The following is a 22479-nucleotide window of genomic DNA, read 5'->3' on the forward strand; positions in this document are numbered from 1 at the left end:
GTGCAAAAACTATGAAAAACTTTCAAGTAGAAATCAAAATATTGAGAACGTAGAACGTGGATTTAGCTCCATTTATCATCATGTGTCTTCAACTTTGTCAAACAAACATTGAGAGGACAAAATGTCCCATTCCTTACCAATATGCCAAGGAAGCTAGTAAACTCAAGGACCGCTGGTTTAATTGAACTAATAGGCTGGTTCAACTTATTTAGCACTGTCAACTCAGTCACTCCATCTATGTACTACTTGTATTTGTGTATAGCCTCTTTTTCTTTTGTTAATTGAAGGACCTACATTAATATGACAACAAAATTACTGAAATGTTGATAATTTTTTGAATAGTATGAACTAAAATATATATATATTCTTGCCTTCTCTAGATTGTTTGTTTGCTTCTAAATTAGGAAGTTGTGACTGATTTTAATGACTCATTCAAATTGGGGTTGTGATGCACAAATGGTGGAGTATGGAAATTCTTGTCGCACTTGCTCCTCTACTAGTGCTGCAAGAGAGATGGAATCCTGAGACACCTGTCGCACTTGTTCTGGTTCTTGAGATATAGTTGGAACGTTGTTTGACTTTTTTTTATTCTTTTGATTCTTTTCCTTTTCATTTATGTAGCATGTATTCTTTTTCTTATGTTCTTGTATCTATTTATTTCGTAAAGTTGTTAGTGATCCAGCTGAAACAAAGTTCTTAACTTTCTAATGATTTCTTGAACACCCTTCTTGATTCATGATTGTTCAAGTCTCTATAAGATTAGAAAATAAAATATCTAATAGTATAGTATATTATGTAGTCAGAGTATATTTAGTATGCATTCATAGTCCTCAAAACCATAAAGTGAGCTCTTAGCCAACTTCTAATCAACGACATTTACAATAAATAATACTATTACTACACTATATTGAATACAAGTAAAGGATTCCACATACATGCGGAAGATAAGATTCTTATTTATAGAACTATTGCCCCTAGCTTTTACTAGTTTGAATAATTTTTGGGTGTATTTTAGGAAAAGTACATAAGGACTCAAAACACAAGTACACAATAGATGAAAATCCAGAACACTGGCAACTGCTGATGTAGAATAGAATATATCTACTTTGATAATGTTGTTCTATTTTCTTTTTAATCAACAATTTGGTCAGATTGATAGGATATATGAAAATTACACTCCCTTGCAAATAAATGACGCCATGAAAATAATTTCCCTGTCCTAAACAAAGTATTCAAACCTCCAAATATTGCCTCAAAAACCCCAAATCCAAGCAATATTGAATCTGTATTGAAGTATAAAAGAAAGTAGCATTAGCTTCATAAACTAAAGAGTTGATTAGTGGTTTCTTCTGTTGAAATTCAGACAATTGTTCGATAGGCTCAGAGAAGTATACTGATAGTTTCTATACATAAATAAATGAACACGTTTTGGTTTTACTTAGCTTAATTATGCAATGAAGTAGAAGAGCATACAGAGTTTGATTGTAAATAAGTATACTATAGAAAAAATTGACAAAGCAAGAGTTATTTATAAAATCAATAGATAGTACTGGTACAAATATCTAGATTAGATCTAATTGGATAGAATTAGTAACATCAGAGTAAACAAAAGAAGCAGTATACACTATTGTATTCTCCATGTGAAAGCTTTGGATTCCAGTGTTTTCATTATTAAAAGGCTTAATACTTACTTTCCATTCATCCTGTATTCAATGGATCAACTAATCCAGATTCATGCCACATATTGATGCACATTAAAAAGGGTAACACTCACTACCAAGACTTTATCAATTCACAAGGTTCAAATACGAGAAAGTTATGACATAGATGTAAGTTCATAAATCATGATCTTTTCATAGATGTAGTACTTAACATTAATGAAAGGAACGAGACGTGTTTCCTTTTGAGAGGGTCTTTCCTCTTGTTTTAGTTTGGTATTTAACATTTATAAAAGGAACGAGAATACATGTACCTTTGAGATGCCCCTTCATAGCTATGTAGGTACAAAATGCATATTCTAGGGGATAGATTCATAGAAACAATTGAAATGACATTTATAACACCTTTAGTATCACACAATATTTCCAATCCAAAGGTTGTTGTTTGATGCTTGCTTCAGCTTAAGGATTGGTCTAATATGTTGCGTATCATGACTAAATTAACTTTGGGATCCTTCTGACTACACTAATATTGGTTGGTAGCTTCTTATGCTGGAATTGGTGCTTAAGAAGTTTCCAGAAGATTCCAAGGAGCATCTTCTATGATCAAAATGAAAAAGGGATGACCCAGTTTCTCTTAAACCAGATCAAATCCTTTGATACCCATAAGAAAGCAAAAAGGTCTACCTTCTGGCTCACACTTTTTAATAGAAACTATACCAAGTCTTTTTTTGAAGATCTTAATTGGTGTTATATACTACACTCCTACTTTGGATTAATGTAATTCAATTTCCATAGTAAAGCTATCTCTATGGATAACATATTCTGCATGCTAAAATTTGCTCAAAAACTTCCTTCATCTCCAACCTTCAGTTAGAGCTGCTTGGTAGGATCAGTTCACGACACTATCACTTTAAAGCATATTTTCTTGTTCACAAGTATACATTTCTTGATCTATATCAAAAGAGATTTAATCTTTAGTTTTCTTAGGTACAGAAAACTTTATTAGAAACTATAAACCATGTTTCAAGTTTAAACAAATGGTCTATGAGCTAAGTTTGTTATGTTGGCTTCTAAATTGCACTGCACTAATCATGGAACCATGTCAGCATGATTTATATCCCACAATGAAGAGGAAAAATTACATCACAAAACCTAAGAAGTAAGACATAGTAAACAAGATACTAAAGGAAAACAAAAATGTTAAGCTCAGAACCACAACAAGGCCAATAAAAAGGTGAAAAGAATTGTCCCTGTCAGTACTCCTCGTTGCCATCTTTAAATTGACATCCTAAGTCAGAAATTGACATCCTAAGTCAGACCAATAGATGAAACTTCTAAATTGTTCCTTTTAAAAATCAACATGTAACTTTTCTAAGAGCTTGTATCTAGAGGTACATTATCCACATCCAATAACATTAATCAACTTTTCACGTGTTCTACTCTAGAATCGTAATTCAAATCAATATAAGAGTGATAGATAAAGGATCACAGGAAAAAGTAGCAGTACCATAACCTCACAAATTGAACCAGCTCTTAGACATTAGCAATCCTCAGTAATCCTCAACAACTTTATACCTGGAATTAATAAATATGGGCATCTCGACAAAATAACAACAACTCATACTTTTTGGGGGATTAAAACAAAAAAACAAAATATTTTAACAATAATTCCAGTGATAGCAAACAGAGAAATCAAGGATTAGTAATGAGTGCAAAGGTTTGCCCATGCAAGTTTAAGTCAAACAACTCCAACTCTATAACAAGGTGCTAATCCAAGTGATCAAGTTCCTAAAGCTCAAGTTCAAAAAATTTAGCTTTCCTTCATGCTAAAAATTCAGATAGATGGCTGTCGCAGCAACTGAAAGCTCCCCAATGCTTCCCACCACCACCACTTTCACCTCCCCTAGTGGATCATTTCCAAAGCTCTTGAAATTATAATTACTCCCTATTTCACTAAAAATACCTCACACAATAAATCCAAACCAATCTCACCTCAATTTATGGAAGCACAATTTAGTTGTAATTGATAATACATATAAAAACTTTTTTTCCAAATGGGAACACAAGAAACAGTTTATTTTACTGTTTACTACTTATCCATGGTTCTCGAAACTCTAGTTGTACTTTGTTTTTATTGTTCAAAGAGAAGATAGACCTTTAACTATCTCTGAAGAAAATTAAAATCGCCACTAGATGCTTTTCTACTAGAGTTGTATCACACCCTAGAGGTGCTGCATAATGCTCTCAAAACTCCCAAATCCCATATCCTTAATATTGATAAAACAAACTTATCGCACCCTTAATATACTTGAAATGGATATATTGAAAGAACAACTGCCAACTTAGAAGAAGCTCCTACTATTTCATAGTCAATTGAATCCTGTAAAGGATGAAAGAGCAAATACTGAGACAAAATATTCTCTCTATTAGGAACTGAAGTGATCAAGTTTCTACAATAAAGTATTCATATGAAAGAAGCTAATCACAACAGTGACCGTAATATCATTTACATCTGATAGTGTTCTTGAGTAATAATCAACCTCCAGACATGGTACAATTAATTCTTTTCCATTTATATTGAGAGCCTTAATAAAAATGATTAAACAATATAAACAAGCATGGATATAAAATATGTACGAAAAGAAAATTTAACACTCACAAAAAAATAAAACTAATGATGAGAATATATTAAAAGAACTTTCTTATCTAATCATCTTCCTCCATCTTTCCCAATCAGTATTGTCAAACTCATCCTCGTCTTTCGATGTTTCCATAACTATATCTTCTGAATGTTCTTCAGTGGATGGAATATCAACAAAAATGACTCCATCTTCTCTTTCCCATCTAATGTCACCCTAATCTAAGCTGGTTAAGGGACCAATGTCAACCTTAGGCTCCCTCTAAAATCATTCTCCTATATTAGGGCCATTCCCTTCCTCTGGATCATACAAATCAATAAGGACTTTATTCCTTACATAATAAAGATCTTCTCAATTGGATCTGCATCATACAAAACTTGATAAATTTGTGACGCCAATACAAAAGGATCATCTTTACTACATAACTTGTTGAAGTATACCCGAGTTAACCTATATCCATCTACTTCATTCTGATGCCAATCACATCTAAACAACACAACACTAAAACAACCATAGCAATCAATATCAATGATATATTGATAGACTCAATAATAAATTACCTCTCCATCTATGGATTTTGGTCCCTAACACTTGCAAGACTATTAGTTGTTATTGATAAAGTCACTCCACTATTTTTAGTCTTGTGTGGGGCATCCCGATCTTTTGTATGAAATCAATATCCATTTATGAAATATGCACTATACTCTTGGCCACCATATTAGGCCCCCTCATATAGCCATTTTAAATGATGGGATACTTCAATATTTTTAAGTTTCTCTTCAAACCAACTGTTGAATTCAGGACTATGATTCTTTGACCTTACCTATGCATTCAATCTAGTATGATTACTTAATAAATTTTTATGTTCCCTACAATCAAGAATATTGAAAATATAATTACTACGCCTTTATAAATAGATGTTTATGTGCCTTATCATAAACAAATAAATGAAGTTTAATATGTAAATATCTTACTGATGAACTTTTCCACTTCTTCATCTCCCGTGCTAAAAAAGGTATGTCGATGTACTTCATAATGTAACTTTGAATCCATCAAAAAAGTGTAGTCCTCTTTCTTCTCACTTCCAATTGGATGACCATTCTTACGGCATATAGGGGACAAATTTAGAATGGATTCCTCATCTTCAGTTTGGTACATACTAAATCATGTCTTCACACCATCATGTAGGCATCTTGAACAAAATGTCAAGCACTTTTCAACCAAATAAACTTCAGAATGGATTCCTCATCTTCAGTTTGGTACCTACTAAATCGTGTATTCACACCATCATTTGGTATCTTTAACAAAACATCAAGCACTCTTCAACCAAATAACCTTTTACTATTGATGCTTCTGGACAAAATCGATTACGAACGAGGCATTTAAGGTTACATAGGTCCCTCTTAATGAAATACATCCAACGAAGATAAATAGGACGCCCAAGATTAATTTCATTCATTAAATTAACAGGTAAATTCAGCATTATATCAAAAAATATTGGATGAAAAATCATTTCAAGGTTAGATGTAATTTCACCAATTTCAGACTTCAGTTTTTCAAGATCTCTCGGCCTAATTACCTTACTACATATGGCTCTAAAAAATTGCCCAGCCTAATCAATGTCAATGAAACACTCTTATATAGCACTTTTCTAACAGTAACCTGTAGCAAATGATTCATTATAAAATGAGCATCATGACTCTTGTATCCTGATATCTTTATATCCTTTATATGCACATGGTCTAATATATTTGAAGCATGCCCATTAGGTAATTTGACATTTTCAAGACGCTGCAAAATGATATTTTCTATTTTGGCTCCATGAAGAAAGAAGATTGAGCCAAACTTATTTTTTTGTTACTATCTTCTACTGGTTGTAGCTCCTCCTGTATTCCCATTTCTTGTAAGTCATATCAAGAATTTACATGATCCTTTGACTTTCCATCTATCTCCAATAAAGTCCTAACAAACTATGACATATATTCTTTTCTATGTGTATTGGATCAAAATTATGCCTCAATTTGTTAGGTAACCAAAATGGTAGTTCAAAAAAATAGATTTTTTATTTCAAGGACCCTTATTATCTCAAGATATTTTCTTTTTTCCCTTTCCAAAAACATTTTTAAATTCACGCAGGTCTTTAGGCACTTCTATACCCCAAAAAAGAGTTGGTGTGGGTCTATGTTCCTCTTTACCATTAAATGACTTTCTATCTTTTCACAATGGATGATCATGTGGCAAAAATATCTGATGACCCAAATAACACATCTTATGACTATGTTTGAGATATTAGAGCATGTGCTATAATTTCAAGTAGGGCACACCAATTTTCCCTTAGTGCTCTATCCTGAAAGCATTGCTCATGCTAGAAAATCACTAACTGTCCACATTAATGTTGCACATATTTTGAATATTTGTTTGGTTTCAGCGATATATCTATCTATCTCAGTTCCTATAGTTCATTAAATTCATCAATTAGTGGTTTTAAATACATATCTATATCATTTCCAGGGAAGATAGGCCTGGAATAATCATTGACAACATAAGATACTCCGGCTTTATGAAAATCCATAGTGATAAATTATAGTTCACTAGCATAACAGAACACGTGCTATCAGAAATACTCATGGTTAGAAATGAATTGAAACCATCACTTGAGAGACCTAACCTAACATTACAAGGATCTCTAGAGAATTCGAGATACAAATGATAAAAATCCTTCCATGCTTGGTCATCAGCGGGTTGACTTAGATTCCAGTCGTTCATCAGCATGCCATTTCATTACACCAGCTATTTCAGGACATAAGAACATCCTCTAAAGCCTTTAAGGGAAAGTTTCTTAAACCCTTTGTAGGGATTTTAGAGCTTGCATTGGTTGAGGAACTGCATCCATCTAGAATTCCCACATATAGAGCAAATCTCAGTTTTCTCATTGCCCTTCCAGAATAACATGCAATCATGAGGGCATGTATGTATTTTTTCATAATCAACGCCTAAATATATTATCGAATTTTTGGCCTTATTGAATGACTCTGGTATCTGAGCAAAGGGAAATGCTTTTTTTATCAACACTAAGAGATCTAAAATGCAGCATTACTCAACCCATGCAATAATTTAAACATGAACAACTGAATGGTGAAACTCAGCTTACTAAAATTCTCACATCCCGAATATAATTGTTGTTTTCCTTCCTCCAATAGTTTAAAAAATTTCATTGTATCTTTAGGTAATCCCTCTCCAACTCCTTCACTATGCCCCGATTCAGCATCTACATTTCTAAGTGTATCGTAAAGTAGTTCATCAATATCATCATGCATATTTAAACCTTCATCATTATTGATTGAATGATGTGTCTTTATCAAGGAAGAGTTTTCTCCATAAAAGGCCATTTGGTGTAACCATCAATAAAACCTTTAGAAAGCAAGTGATCCTCTACCACATCTCTATAATGCCAATAATGATTCTTGCAATCTCTACAAGAAAATAATATCTTATTTCCTTGAGAAGCTCGTTCAAATGCCTTTTCAAGAAAATAGTTCACTCCACGCTCGATCTCATCAGGCCATATTAAATAATTCATCCAACTTTTATCTTTACTATCCATTAAAATCTTACATAACACAATGTAATCACCAAAATTATGATTCATGCTAAGCTAAAATATGAACATTCCCAACCAAGTGAAATGGGCAGCCCAAGAAACTTGCCCAAAGACGTTAACAAGTTTAACAAACATAAGTTGTCCATGCTAAGAACACTTCACTGAATACAAGAACAAAATTATTAGGTTTTTGAGATTGCAAACTTAACTATACCTCTTATATGAAGACCTTTGCAATTTATACAAATTTCACATACTCAATGTCACACCACCATTCAATCAAACTATTGGATAAGAAAAAGTGCAAAACCAAATATGAACCAACAATAACAATATCAATGAACCCAAGTACAAGTATTATTAGATTTAGACATTATAAATAGCAGTACTACTTACGGGTGGGCAATCGGTAATTTCGTTTGACTTTGTTTTTTTTTTTGGGTTTTTGGTTTTAGTAGTTATTTTAGGAACTATTGTGAAATTGTAGGAACTGTTGTGCAATTAATATTTATAGAATGAAAATCTATTGTGCAATTAATATGTAGTTTAGCGGGAGGTTTGAAAGAAACCAACACAAGGCGGTGAAATCTATCCATGGACTTGTTATGTTTTAAATTATATGAAATTTCTAGTTGGTTATTGTGATACATTAAATAGACTTTTAGAGAAGTTAGAGAGTGGTAGGAAACCTGGCTCTTCTCTAGTTGATCATGGTGATAAGTTGGAATTGGAGAATATTGCACCACTGGTGAGGCGGTTGATGTTACTGATCAAGTCTTTAGAAGGTAATTTGGAGAAAAAGTCGAGAATGTATGAAAATAGTGGAATGCAGTATATATTTTTGATGAATAATGTACATTACAGAAAGTGGAGGGGTTAAATTCAGAGTTTCAAAGTGAAAGATTCAGAGCATCAAATGAATATAGTTGTCTAAAATGAATAGTACTATGTAAGATTAAGAATCTTTCTGTAATTACCCATTTGAAGCTTATGAATAAAGTTGTCTAAAATGAATAGTACTATGTAAGATTAATGGGACTAGTGAGGGCAGTTATGGATATTCCTCAAAACCATATATGACGATAATGGAGGAAATATGGACTATCAACCATTGAAAGAAAATGCACGCTAGAGGAATGGGACTACTGAGGGCAGTTATGGATAGTCCTCAAAACCATAAAGTGAGCTCTCGGCCAACTTCTAATCAATGGCATTTACAAATAATAATACTATTACTACACTATATCTTAATACAAGTATAGGATTCCACATACATACGGAAGCTAAGATTCTTATTTATAGAATATTGCCCCTAGCTTTTACTAGTTGGAATAATTTTTTGGTGTATTTTAGGACAAGTACACAATGACTCAGAACATAAGTACACAACAGATGAAAATTTAGAACACTAACAACTGATGATGCAAAATAGAATATATCTACTTTTATAATGTTGTTCTATTTTCTTTTTCATCAACAATTTGCTCAGATTAATAAGAGATGTAAACATTACCTGCCCCTACAGATAAATGAGGCCCTGGAAATAATTTTTCTGTCCTAAAACAGGTATTCAAACCTCCAAAATTTTCCTAAAAACCCCTAATTCAAGCAATATTAAACCTGCATTGAAGTGTCAAAAATAAAGTATTAGCTCCATAAACTGAAAAGTTAATTAGTGGTTTCTCCTGTTCAAATCCAGACAATTATTCGATAGGCTAGTTTCTATACACATATAAATGAATTTGTTCAAGTTTTACTTATCCAAATTGAGCAATGAAGTAGAAAAGCATACAAAGTTTGATGGTAAATAAGTATACTATAGACAAAACTGACAAGGAAAGAGTTATTTATGAAATCAATAAGCTAGTAATGATATAGATATCTAGTATAGATCAAACTGGACAGAATTAATAACAATGAACTAAACAAAAGAAGTAGTATGCACTGTTGTATTCTCCATGTGATAACTTTGGATTCCATTATTCTCATTATTAAAAGTCATAATACTTACTTTTCATTTATCCGGTATTCAATTGATCAACTAATCCAGATTCATGCCACATAGGGATGCATATTAAAAAGGTAACACTCGCTACCAAGACTTTATCAATTCACAAGGGTCAAACATTAAAAGTTGTGACATAGATGTAAGTTCATAAATCATGATCTGTTCATTTTTGCTATAACTGGCATTATTGTACTGCATGGGTTCATTAACAATCAAATAAGTGGACAAAGTTTTAATAATAAAAAAATTAGAATACGGAGCATACTTTGTAGGATATTAATTTCTATGTCTGCCATTTTCAACAAAAAAGTTGGCCAAATGAAACCACAAAGAGGTGTCTATGATGGATGTAATCCCTTCACCTCTCTGATTCTAGTTAAAAAGTTTTGGGAGAGATCTCTTCCCAATTAAATAGCTGATAGGCAGCAGTTCTCCCTTAAATGATCCCTACGGTAAGCAAATTTTGACATTACAGAAAGCGGAGGGGCCAAAGTTGTAATGCCCCTAGATTACACCTTGGATGTCACACGATGCTTACGATCAAAAGTGATCACAATCTAACCCATGAATGGGTACCTGTTTTGAGCACTGAATAAAACTGATAACAAAATATACACATATATGGAAATAACTGAATACGCCATAAGGTTTTATATACTAAACCATCACTAAATTATAAATCTGAAAATAGTTGTCTGAAAATTGATATATGAATAAATAATGACAAACTGACTGACTACCTAAAGAGTCTGAAAGACTCTAAAACTGACTGAATAAGAGTTAATGGGATAGGCCATAACTAACTCTAACTGAACTAAAATACTAAAATAAACATAAGGACTGACCATTGTTGTTGTTGTTGATGCGCTAGAATGTCTAAGTGCAGTTGGGAACTTGAGCATCTGAACCTATGATATGATACATCATAGCACAGGAAATGAGTATATGGCCAGTACTTTAAATGTACTGGTATGCTAGATGGGGTTAGGATGATCTACATGGGCTCATGTGCGTGAATAATAACTGAATGAATGAATAGCATGAGATAATTGATGCATAAAATACGTGAAAGCTGTAAAATCTAAGAATGCATGACCAAGCGTACAACGTGATACTAAAATATTCTGTAAACTGGACTACTAAAATTTGAGTACTAATTTAATTGATAGTCTAAATGCTATGGTCTAGCAAACTTGAATTGACTTTCGAACTGAGACTGGACGAAGACTGTGGGAGCTATTATCTAACTAACATACCCCAATATGAGCTAATTGGGGTCCAACCTGTGACTCTAGTTGGAAGGGAGTCAGTACTATTCCATAGGTACTAACATATGGCTGCATGGATCCACTAAAGTGAAGTCCCAAAGGACTAAAGAGTCACCCTTTATTGATAGGTGCTCTAGTGAGATATATATCAACCCTCAACTGGCAGGTTAACATCTTAACCAATATTGGCTACGTAGTTTTGGAATGCAGAGACTGCTAATAATGGTCATACCCTCAACTGGAAGGTGAGCCCCCATACCTAAGTTCACTCGATGCTAAATCCTACTCCCAACTGAACTGACTCAGATTACTAAACTAAGCTAAACATAACTGAACCCACACAAACCATATTAACTGGCTGAATGGTAAGACTTATGGCATGATTGAAATTATTCTATATCTACTAAAAATTAGGTAAATAGCTAAATTTTGGGTATTCATTACCTCCCAACACTATATAGAAGTATCAATAAGGACATATATAGCTTTACAACCCATAATAGGGATCATTATTAAAAATTCATCTATTAGGCATTTTACCGAACACATGAGGGTCATGGGTTAAAGCATGGGAATGGTTTAAACATGTAATACTAACATACTTGCAATAATAAAGACAAGGGATAAGGATTTGACATGCAAAAATCACCATTCGAACATGTCATAAACAATTCTAATGGAAACAATTTGTAAACATGATATATACACATATATAATTGAAATTTATGAAGTGTCTTGGATATAATTTACATGTAAAGATCATATTTTTAAACTTGAAAACAAATTCTTGGACTCCATGGGTGAAAAGGACCCATGGATGAACATCTAACATACCTTAATTGAAGAATTAATGAAAGTTCTTGGTGATTTCTTGAAGCTTGAGCTTGAATTTTAAAGAGGCTAGGGTTTGTTCTTGAGAAAGGATTATTATTTTTTGAGAGAATTTGTCAAAGAATGATTAATTTTTGCCTTTTGGGACCCTAAATTCCATGTTATGGCTAGGATAGGGTGGCGGAAATAACTTAATTACCCACTGAGGAACAAACTCATTAAACTAAATTGGACTGCCCGATGCAAAATGCGATGCACCATGTTTCTCTGTCAATGTGATAGGCGATGCACCACGTTTCTCCCCATTGACGCGATACCTGATGTACCATGGCCTTATCGCGAAGCCTCACTTTTTTGATATCCAAACAAGTCTCAAACATCATTCGAAAAATCCAAAACTCACCCGAGATGAACTGTCGACAACCCCGATCATAAAATAACTTAGAAATTAACATCCCAAGGTCGGGAAGGTCGAAAATAGGATCATCAAAATGTAAGGGGATTTGGAAATGACTAAGTCTTAACACTTAGTGAAATTTTTTTCTAAGTCTTGGACCCATTTTTAACATATAATAGTAAGCTAAAATGAGCTAGGATCTTATAAGGTCTTATAATATCTCCCCATTGGGGATATTCATCCTTGAATAAGACTAATTAAACTGAGAAATACTATGGTACTGAGATTAAAGGCTGAATATGCCAACATGAAAACATGGTTACATGACTGAGTTTGAAACATGTTGACTGACTTAACTGATTCGTGAATGCATGCAATGACATAAAAATAATCATATTGATGGAACTGAGACTTGAGAAGAGATAATCTAAGGAAAACTATTACCTCGAACTGAGTCTGAGCTTGCGGAGAAAAGATGAGGGTACTTGGTTTGCATATTTGCTTCTTCCTCCTAAGTAGCTCCCTCGACGGACTAATTCCACCAAAGAACTTTGACCAAGGGAACTTCTTTGTTCCTTAGTCTGTGGATCTGACGATCTAAGACCTCGACTGGGACTTCTTCATAAGAAAGGCTATCCTGTACATCTAAGCTTTCTAAAGGAATAATGACAGCTAGATCACTAATACACTTCTTTAACAAGGAGATATGGAACACTGGGTGCACTGACGCCAAATCTGCAGGCAACTCAAGCTCATAAGCTACCTTTCCGTAGTGACTCAAGACTCTGTAAGGGCCCATATATTGGGGACTAAGCTTCCCCTTCTTGCCAAATATCTTGACTACTTTTATGGGAGAGATTTTCAAATACACCAAGTCTCCAACTACGAACTCAAGATCTCTCCTATGCACATCTGCATAGGATTTCTCACGGCTCTGGGCTATCTTAAGCCTCTCTCTGATTAGATGAATGTTCTCTAATACATCAAATACTGAATCTGGCCCTATCAACGTAGTCTCACCTACCTCAAACCAACCAATAGGAAATCTATATCTCCTCTTATAAAGAGCCTTAAATAAAGCCATTTGAAACTGGAATGATAACTGTTATTGTAGGCAAACTCAATCAATGGCAAGTGATCATCCCAACTACCCTTAAAGTCGATAACACAAGCTCTTAACATCTCCTCTAGGTTCTGAATGGTCCTCTCTTCCAGGCCATTTGTCTAAGGGTGAAAGACGGTAATGAGATGAACTTAGGTACTAAGACCCTTCTGAAAAGCTTTCAAAAAGTGAGAGGTAAACTGAGTACCTCCATCTTAAATAATGGACAATGGGACTCCATGCAACCTAACCAACTCTCTAATATGGATCTTGGCATAATCCTTAGTTGAATAATAAGTATGGACTAGCAAGAAATAAGATGATTTGGTCATTCTATCTATAATAACCCAAATTGAGTTATGCTGATAACGAGAATGGGGCAATCTTGTTACATAATCCATGTTCACCTCCTCCCACTTTCAAGTGGGGATGCTAAACTCCTGCATAGTGGCCCTTGGGTGAATAGAGTAATGCGCACCAAGCGCTTTTGCAAGGATTATCTTCCTCAACCCATCAACTCACGACACACAGCCTATCCTGACATCACAACACATAATCTCCCCTTGGGAGAAAACCTCTACTTTCTGATCTCTGACTGACTCCTTCAGCTTAACTAGACTGAGATCCCTATCTTTCTTTTCTTTCACTTCAGCAACCAAAGAGGATTCCAAACTATTATGAACCCATACACCACCCTCAGTTGAGTCAACCAAACAAATGCCTAATCTAGCTAGCCAACTGATGAATCTCCTGAACCAACTTCTTCTTATCATTTTCAACATGAGCACCACTACCCATAGACACTCTACTAAGGGAATCTGCCACAACAATGGCCTTGCATGGATGATACAAAACACTTATATCATAGTCTTTCAATAATTCTAACCGCTTTCTCTGAAAAAGATTTAACTTTCTCTACAAAAACACTTACAGCAAACTTTTGTGGTCTATGAACACATCAACACGCATCCCATTCATATAATGCCTCCAAATTTGTAAGGCAAAAACAACTGCTGTTAACTCAAGATCATGGGTAGGATAATTCTTTTCATGGGGTTTAAGTTGTCTAGAGGCATACGCTGACCTTACATCTCTACATCAAAACACAACCCAAAACAACTCTAGAAGCATCACAGTGAATAACAAACCCATCTAAACTATCTGGCAATGTCAAAACTGGAGCTAAGGTCAAAACTGGAGCTAAGGTGAGTCGAGTCTTCAACTCCTGAAAACTCTTCTCATAAGAATCTCACTACTGAAACTTGACTTTCTTCTAAGTCAATCAAGACATGGGGGATGCAATAGACGAAAACCCTTCAAAAAATCATCGGTAAGCCAGTAAAACATAAGAAACTCCTAATATCTGACAAAGTGATGGGTCTGAGTCAGTTTCTCACTACATCGGTCTTTTGAGGGTCAACTCTAATGCCATCACTGGAAATAAATGGCCAATTAAAGCTATAAATCTTATCCAAAATTCACACTTACTGAACTTTATGAACAGCTGATGCGATCTAAGAGTCTACAATACTATTCTAAAGTGGTCTGCATGATCATTTTCATTACGAGAATAGACAAGAATATCATCAATGAAGACTATGAGGAACATGTCTAAGTACTGCTTGAACACTCCGTTAATCAAGTCTATGGAAGTTGTTGGGGCATTTGTTAGACCAAAGGACATGACTAGAAATTTGAAGTGCCCATACTAAGTTCTGAAAGCTGTTTTTAGAATGTCACATTCTCACTCTAAGCTGATGATAGCCAGATTTGAGGTCTATCTTAGAGAAATAACTGGAACCGTAAAATTGATCGAACAAGTTATCAATTCTGGGGAGTGGATATTTATTCTTGATCATAACTTTATTCAACTGATGGTAGTCGATGCGCATTCTAAGAGAACCGTCTTTTTACGCACGAAAAGGACTGGAGTGCCCCATAGAGAAACATTGGGCTTGATGAAACCTTTATGTAAGAGATATTTCAATTATTCTTTTAGTTCCCTAAGATTAGCTGGAGCTATTCTGTAAGGCAGAATAAAGATAGGTTGGGTATCTGGAAGAAGGTCTATTCTAAAGTCAATCTCCTTTTCGAAAGAAACTCCAGGAAGATCTTGAGGGAACACATCTGGAAATTCCCTTACTACCGAGACTAACTCAAGAGTGGGAGTTTCTGAACTAGAGTCTTTGACTCAAAAAAGATGGTAAACACACCCCTTGAATATTTTCCTCGCTCTAAGGTACGAAACAAGATGACCCCTAAACACTAAAGTACTACCCCTCCATTCAAGGACTGATTCTTTCAAAAAATGAACAACTCTGTTTCTACAATCAATTGAAACATAGCATGAGTGGATCCAATCCATGTCGAGAATGACGTCAAAATCAACCATCTCTAACTCCACAAGATCAATTGAAGTGACTTTTTGCGATATTATGACCAGAAAATTCCTGTAGACCTGCCTGGCTATAATAGAGACACCTATTGGAGTGGAAACTGAGATGGGTTCTGCTAAAGTATCAGGACTGACACCAAATTCATAACTGTATAGTGGTTTACAAAAGAAAGAGAATCTCATGGATCTAACAAAGCGTAAATATGTAAATGAAAGACATGTAACGTACTAGTAACTACATTAGGAGAACTTTCCTGATCTATTTGGGACTGAAGTGCATATAATCTATTTGGGTGTTGACCACTGGTTGCACTGGAAGCGACACCTTGCTGAGTCTAGCGATTGAATGTAATTGAGGGATAACTGCACTGACCTTGCTGACCACTCTTTGGGAAATGCCTGACTCGGTGGCTTAGCTTGCCATACCCAAAGTACATATCATTGACAGCTCTACACACACCTTCATGGTTTCTACCATATTTCTAGCAAAGTGGATTTGTGCGACCACTATTTATACTACCCTGGTGTTTAAGGCCTAGCGCCCTATCCCAATTATAATTTCTGAACTCTGATGCTGGTGCACTGGCTGAAGATGGAGCTAGGGCTGAAGATTTCTGACAGAATTAAGGATGATTACCATCCTCTGACCTCAACTAAGCAAAATTGAAGCTACTTATTCTGGCTCTTTTATTCTCCCTCTCTCTTTTCTTAAACTTCTGCTCCTCAATCTGTTGATCATGGACCATCAACATAGACAAGTCTATCTCCTTAATCAACATCATGATCCTACACTCCTTGACCACACTATCAGCTACACCAGAGACAAACTTGCTCATCCTAGACCTATCATCAGACACCATATTAGGAGCATACCTGGCTAGATGAGTAAACTTAAGCAAATACTCTTTCACACTCTTGTTCCCCTGCTTCAAATTTATAAACTCCTACACCCAAACTTTTCTTAACTCCAAGGGAAAGAACCTATCTAAAAAGGTTATAGCAAACTCCTCCCATTCAACAGGCCCTATATTTGCGTCTCTATCTCCCTTCCACTGCTTATACTAGGTGTGAGCTACATCCTATAATAGGTAAGTACCCAAATCTGCACCCTCACTAAAAGTCATACCCATAATGTCAGTTACCTTATGAACTATTTCAAGGAACTCCTGTGGATCCTCATCAGACTTGGATCATGAAAACAAAGGAGGATTCATTCAGATGGAGTCCCAAATCCTAGTTGCGGCAGTATTAGCCACTAGAACATCTGGAATAACATCCTATTGATTATTCTGGGCTGCTAATAATTGAGCTAAATTAGTGAATGCAGCTCTAAATTCGGCATGAGAGATATGCTCATTCAGGGGATCTTTCTGAGAAAGCAAAGGTAAGGGTTAATTTCCATTTCTCCTTTCATTATTCTTTCTAGAAGGCGTGTTCTGTAAATAGAAGGAAGATTGAACTATAAAGAGAGTTTAAATTCAGCTCATTCTCAATCGCACGACATGAATACTAGAAGATGAGAAACCTTTCCTAAAATGTCTCGTAGCCTCTCATCCTTAAGTGTGGCGAGCTTCACACTAATGCATAAGACTCTACTCAATGTGGCTTTCAAATTACCTAGGACACTGTAAAACTTTAGGCTCTAATACCAAGTTTGTAATGCCCCGAGAGTACACCATAGATGTCATACGGTGCTTATGGTCATAAGTGCCATGAGCTGGTACCTGCTGTGAGCACTAAATAAAATTGACAACAAAAGATACATATATGCAGAAATGACTGAATACGTCATAAGGTTTTAAATACTAAAATATCACTGAATTATAAATCTAAAAACAGTTGTGTGAAAAATGATATATGAATAAATAATGGCAAACTGACTGACTATCTAAAGTGTCTGAGAGCCTCTAAAACTGACTGAATAAGAGTTGATGGGACAGGCCCCAACTAACTCTAATTGAAATGAAATACTGAAATAAATATAATCGATCCTCGAAATATGAGGACTCACTACTGCTGCTATTGTTGATGCACTGGAATGTCTAAGAGCTATCAGAAACTTAAGCATCCAAACCTATGATATGATACATCATAGTGCAAGAAACGAGTATGCAGTCAGTACTTTGAATGTATTAGTATGTTAGATGGGGTTACATTAATATACATGGGCCCATGTGCATGAATAATAACTGAATGACTAAATAGCATGAGATAACTGATGCATAGTATGCATGAAAACTATAAAATTTGAGAATGCATGACCAAGCGTACAACACGATTCAGAAATAGTCTGTAAACTTGAATACTAAAATCTAAGTACTGATTTAACTGATAAGATGAATGCTATGGTCAATCAAACCTGAACTGACTTTCAAACTGAGACTGGATTGAGACTGTGGGAGATATCATCTAATCAACATGCCCCAATATGAGCTAATTCGGGTCCAATGTGTGACCCCAGTTGGAAGGGTATTAGTACCGTGCCACGGGTACTAACACATGGTTGTGTAGATCTATTTTAGCGAAGTCCCAAAGGACTAAAGAGTCACTCTCTACTGGCAGGTGCTCTAGTGAGATATATTTCAACCCTCAACTGGCAGGTTAATATCTCAACCTACGCTGGCTACATAGTTCTGGAATGGAGAGACTGCTACTAACATACTTGCAATACTAAAGCCATGGGTTAAGGATTTCACATGCAAAAATCACTATTCAAACTTGTCAGGAACAATTCCAACGAAAACAATTTGTAAACATAATATATACACATATATAATAGAATAAAGTGTCTTGGATACAATTCATAATAACATGTAAAGATCATATTTTTAAACTTGAAAATGGATTCTTGGACTCCATGTGTGAAAAGGACCCATGGATGAACATCTAACATACCTTAATTGAAGAATTATTAACAGTTCTTGGTGATTTCTTGAAGCTTGAGCTTGAATTTTGAAGAGATTAGGGTTTATTCTTGAGAGAGGATTACTTTTTTATTAGAGAATTTGTAAAAAAAATGATCAATTTTTGCCTTGTGGGACCCTAAATCCTGTGTTATGGTTGTGATAGGGTGAGGGAAATGACTCAATTACCCCCTAAGTATCCAAACTCATTAAAATAAACTGGATTTCTCGACGCAAAATATGACGCGCTGCATTTCTCTATCAATGCGATAGGCAATGTGTCGCATTGCTCCCCATCGATGCGATACCTACTGCACCGCAGCCATATTGCGGAGCCTCACTATTTTTATCATCCAAATAAGTCTCAAACATCGTCCAAAAATTTAAAACTCCCCTGGGATGAACTGTCGAAAACCCCAATTATGAAACAACTTAGAAATTAACGTCCCGAGGTCGAGAAGGTCAAAAATAGGATCATCAAAGTATAAGGGGCTTTGGAAATGACTAAGTCTTAACACTTAGTGAAATATTCTAAGTCTTGAACCCCTTTTTAATATGCAATAGTAAGTTGAAATGAGTTACGACCTTACGGGGTCTTACAAAATTGAAAGATTCAAAGCTTCAAAAATGTTTAGGTGATAAGTGGGTCAGAAAGCGGAGGGGTTAAATTCGACAACATGCTACAAGCTATCTTAGAGCTTTATGGAGTTAACATCCTTTCACTCAATGACTATGACCATACTTTAACTCAGAAGTAGCCACAATTACTATCCAAGACAGTTCCTTTAATCAAGATTAAACACACCCACTTACTTTTTTCAACATTAATATCAATCCAAAACATAAACCCAACAAGAAAGTTCAATAATACAAACTCGAGAAAAACAAAGAGAAAAAAAAGACTTCTTTCTCTGAGGCACAACACAACCAATTGTTGTCTTTAACAGTTAACAGCAAGTCCGCAACATCCTTAGCACCAACAATACATAAAACACACTCCAGTAAGACAGTAACAACATTAACATGATGCTATTTCCAAAATCAGCAATAACAGGGTCCCTAACAGTTAACAACAACATCCTTAATGGCAACACTACATGAACCACACTCCAGTAAGGCAGTAAAACAAATAACATGGTGCTATTGCCAAACACAGCAATAATAAATTCCTAAATATATAAGAAATTAAGTATATTACATTCTTAGCCACTCACCGATTTTAGAGAAAGATTTAAGATCAAGGAAATTAAAACTACAAATTCAGATCGAGATCGACACCCGCACCTACTACTCACCGATTTGGTGCTACTCTATTACACCGTCGAAATTCCCCAGTCAATTGGAGCTACAAATTCACCCCCAAAATTTAGTTTATCTGAATCCTTTCTCTCTGTCACGGCTAATCAATTTTCCCCCTTGAGTAACTTCAGCGCTTTCTTCACAAACGCTTGGGAAACCAATTCTAGTAAAGCGCTTCAAAAAGAGTTTGTCTGAGAAATAAATTTTTGATTTACCTCATAAATGGGTTTTCAATTTATTATTTATTTGAGAAATGGATTTTGGATTTATCTGAGAAATAGGTATTGGGCTACGTTCTTTATGAGAAATAAAGAGGGGTTTTCAATATTTTCTATTGAGAAAGAGAAAAATGTTTTGTTTTGGTAGACTTACGTGAAATATTATGGAGGAAATTAATAAGTGATGCAATAGATGATTTTTTCCCAATCAGTGTTGCCATAGATGCTTCTATGGAGACGGTTTAAAAAAGTGTTGCTATATATATACCTATTGCAACAGTTTATTTTCAATAGCGATGCTTATAGTGCTAATAGAACTTTTATTTTAGGCAACAATTGAAAGCGTTGCTATAGAATATCTATAGCGATGAATTTACAACCGTCGCCTAAAAGTCCATTGTCATAGGCCCAATTTCTGGTAATGTTATTTCAGTCACTTCTCAGGATTGATTTTTTCCTCTCAGTTTTTTATCATCTCTATAATTCATGAAATAAACTTTTAATATTCATTCTTTTCTACTTTTCAGATTTGAACTTAAAACTTAGAGAACTCTATCGTTTAATATATAACCCAAAGCTTACCGCATCTTTAAACTTCTTATACTAAATAAATTCAAACCTTATCCCATGCACCATAGCCCCACTAGTGCTCTAGACGCATTCAAAATTTTACTAAAATATTATTTATTGTTCCAACTTCACTCTTATAAATATACATTAAACGGACAACAACCAAACGCGTAAGAATACTAAAATGCAACTTTCATATTTCATGAGAAAATATAGCAATGAAATGCATGATGTTAGAATGGAACAGTGCGAGGTACGCACTTGTATAATCTTTTCAAGTAATATTTATAACACATAATTAATGATAAACAACATGTTGTTTTATAAGAGTATTAAATAGTAGTTTTTTTTTCTTTTAAGAATGGGTTTTCTTCTTTAACAAATTATTAAACACCCCCCCCCCCCTTTTTTGGCCTAATTTATCCAAAGAACCCTAACTACTAAAAATATAACTTTTTGTTCTTTTTAACAGTTGATGTGAATAACATAAAAACAAAAGGGAGGATTATTTGTTACAATGTTAATAATATTTAGACCATCAAAAATATATATTACTCCAACCTGATCTTGAGATAAAGAAACATCATTTTTGGTTATTATCTATAAGGAGCAAATTTGATTACTAATAAACATAAGAATTACTTTCTCTTAGAATACACAAGAGATTTGAACTTTTTCTTAAATTTAAGAGATTCTTCCATTATATATTTTCATTTTATTTTTTTTAATGAGCATATTTATTTGAAAGCATCATTTCATCCAGAAAACTGAATATTCATGCATTATGAAACAACAAATTTTCAACAAATTTATTTCTTAAAACTAGACTAATGATAGTAGGGTCAAAATTTAAACCAAGAGATACACAAAATTGTTTAAACACTTTGATTCATGCTTCCATTCTCAATAAAATTATAAGAAAAAAAAAATTGAGTTAGAACCTGTATGATGAACTAACAAAAAAGACAAGCACAAACGTCGTTATTGGAGAACTCGAATGGGACTGAAGGCAAACTCCAACCCACGAATCCTTTGAAAAAGTCTCTTTTTCCTCACTTGGTGTTTCTTTGTTTCCCTCCTTTCGTCCTTTTTGTTTTCCTTTTTTTTCTAACTCTATGTTCTGTGTTGCTCTTGTTTTGCTCTTTCTCTTTGTTTTCTCTGAGTGGTGTTGTTGTTCCTTTTTTCCTCTCTGTTTTTCACTTCAAATTTCAAAGTGTTTTTTCCTTCTTTTTCTTTGATTTCTGTCCGTGTGTCCCCTCTTGGTTTCTTTCTCCAAGTCCTCTATCTCCTTTTTTTATGTGTGTGTATTGTTATATATTTATATAGTGCATGTGCACACGTGTAGGTTAGGATGTGTGTGATGTGGGAAACATGGGGGGGGGGGGGGGAGTTTTTAGGGGAAATGGGAGTGCACAGGTTGGGGGAGCTTTGGGTAATTTTAGGATTTTTTTTTATTTGAAAGATCAAAACAAAAATGCTAAAAATATCATCTAATTAATTTTTATATTAAGAAAATGTAAGAAAAGTTTATAAGTATCCTAAATTAAAATAAATATAATTAAGAGAATAATAAAATTACTAGCTTAT

General features: G+C 34.5%; 1 long non-coding RNA gene across 4 annotated transcripts; it reads right to left on the minus strand.

Annotated features, from left to right (window-relative positions):
- Positions 1–1084: 1084 nt before the first annotated feature.
- LOC107848522 lies at positions 1085–20446 on the minus strand. Of its 4 annotated transcripts, XR_007044802.1 has the most exons (5): positions 20101–20446; positions 9415–9521; positions 5275–5563; positions 3169–3236; positions 1085–1283 (listed from the first exon to the last, which is right to left on the minus strand). It is a non-coding gene; the product is annotated as an uncharacterized LOC107848522 (long non-coding RNA). The 4 variants fall into 4 exon arrangements; XR_001668057.2 differs by lacking the exon at positions 5275–5563; XR_001668061.2 differs by lacking the exon at positions 3169–3236.
- Between the last annotated feature and the right edge of the window lie 2033 nt (positions 20447–22479).

This window comes from Capsicum annuum, chromosome 9, assembly GCF_002878395.1.
Source record: "Capsicum annuum cultivar UCD-10X-F1 chromosome 9, UCD10Xv1.1, whole genome shotgun sequence".
Lineage (NCBI taxonomy): Eukaryota > Viridiplantae > Streptophyta > Magnoliopsida > Solanales > Solanaceae > Capsicum > Capsicum annuum.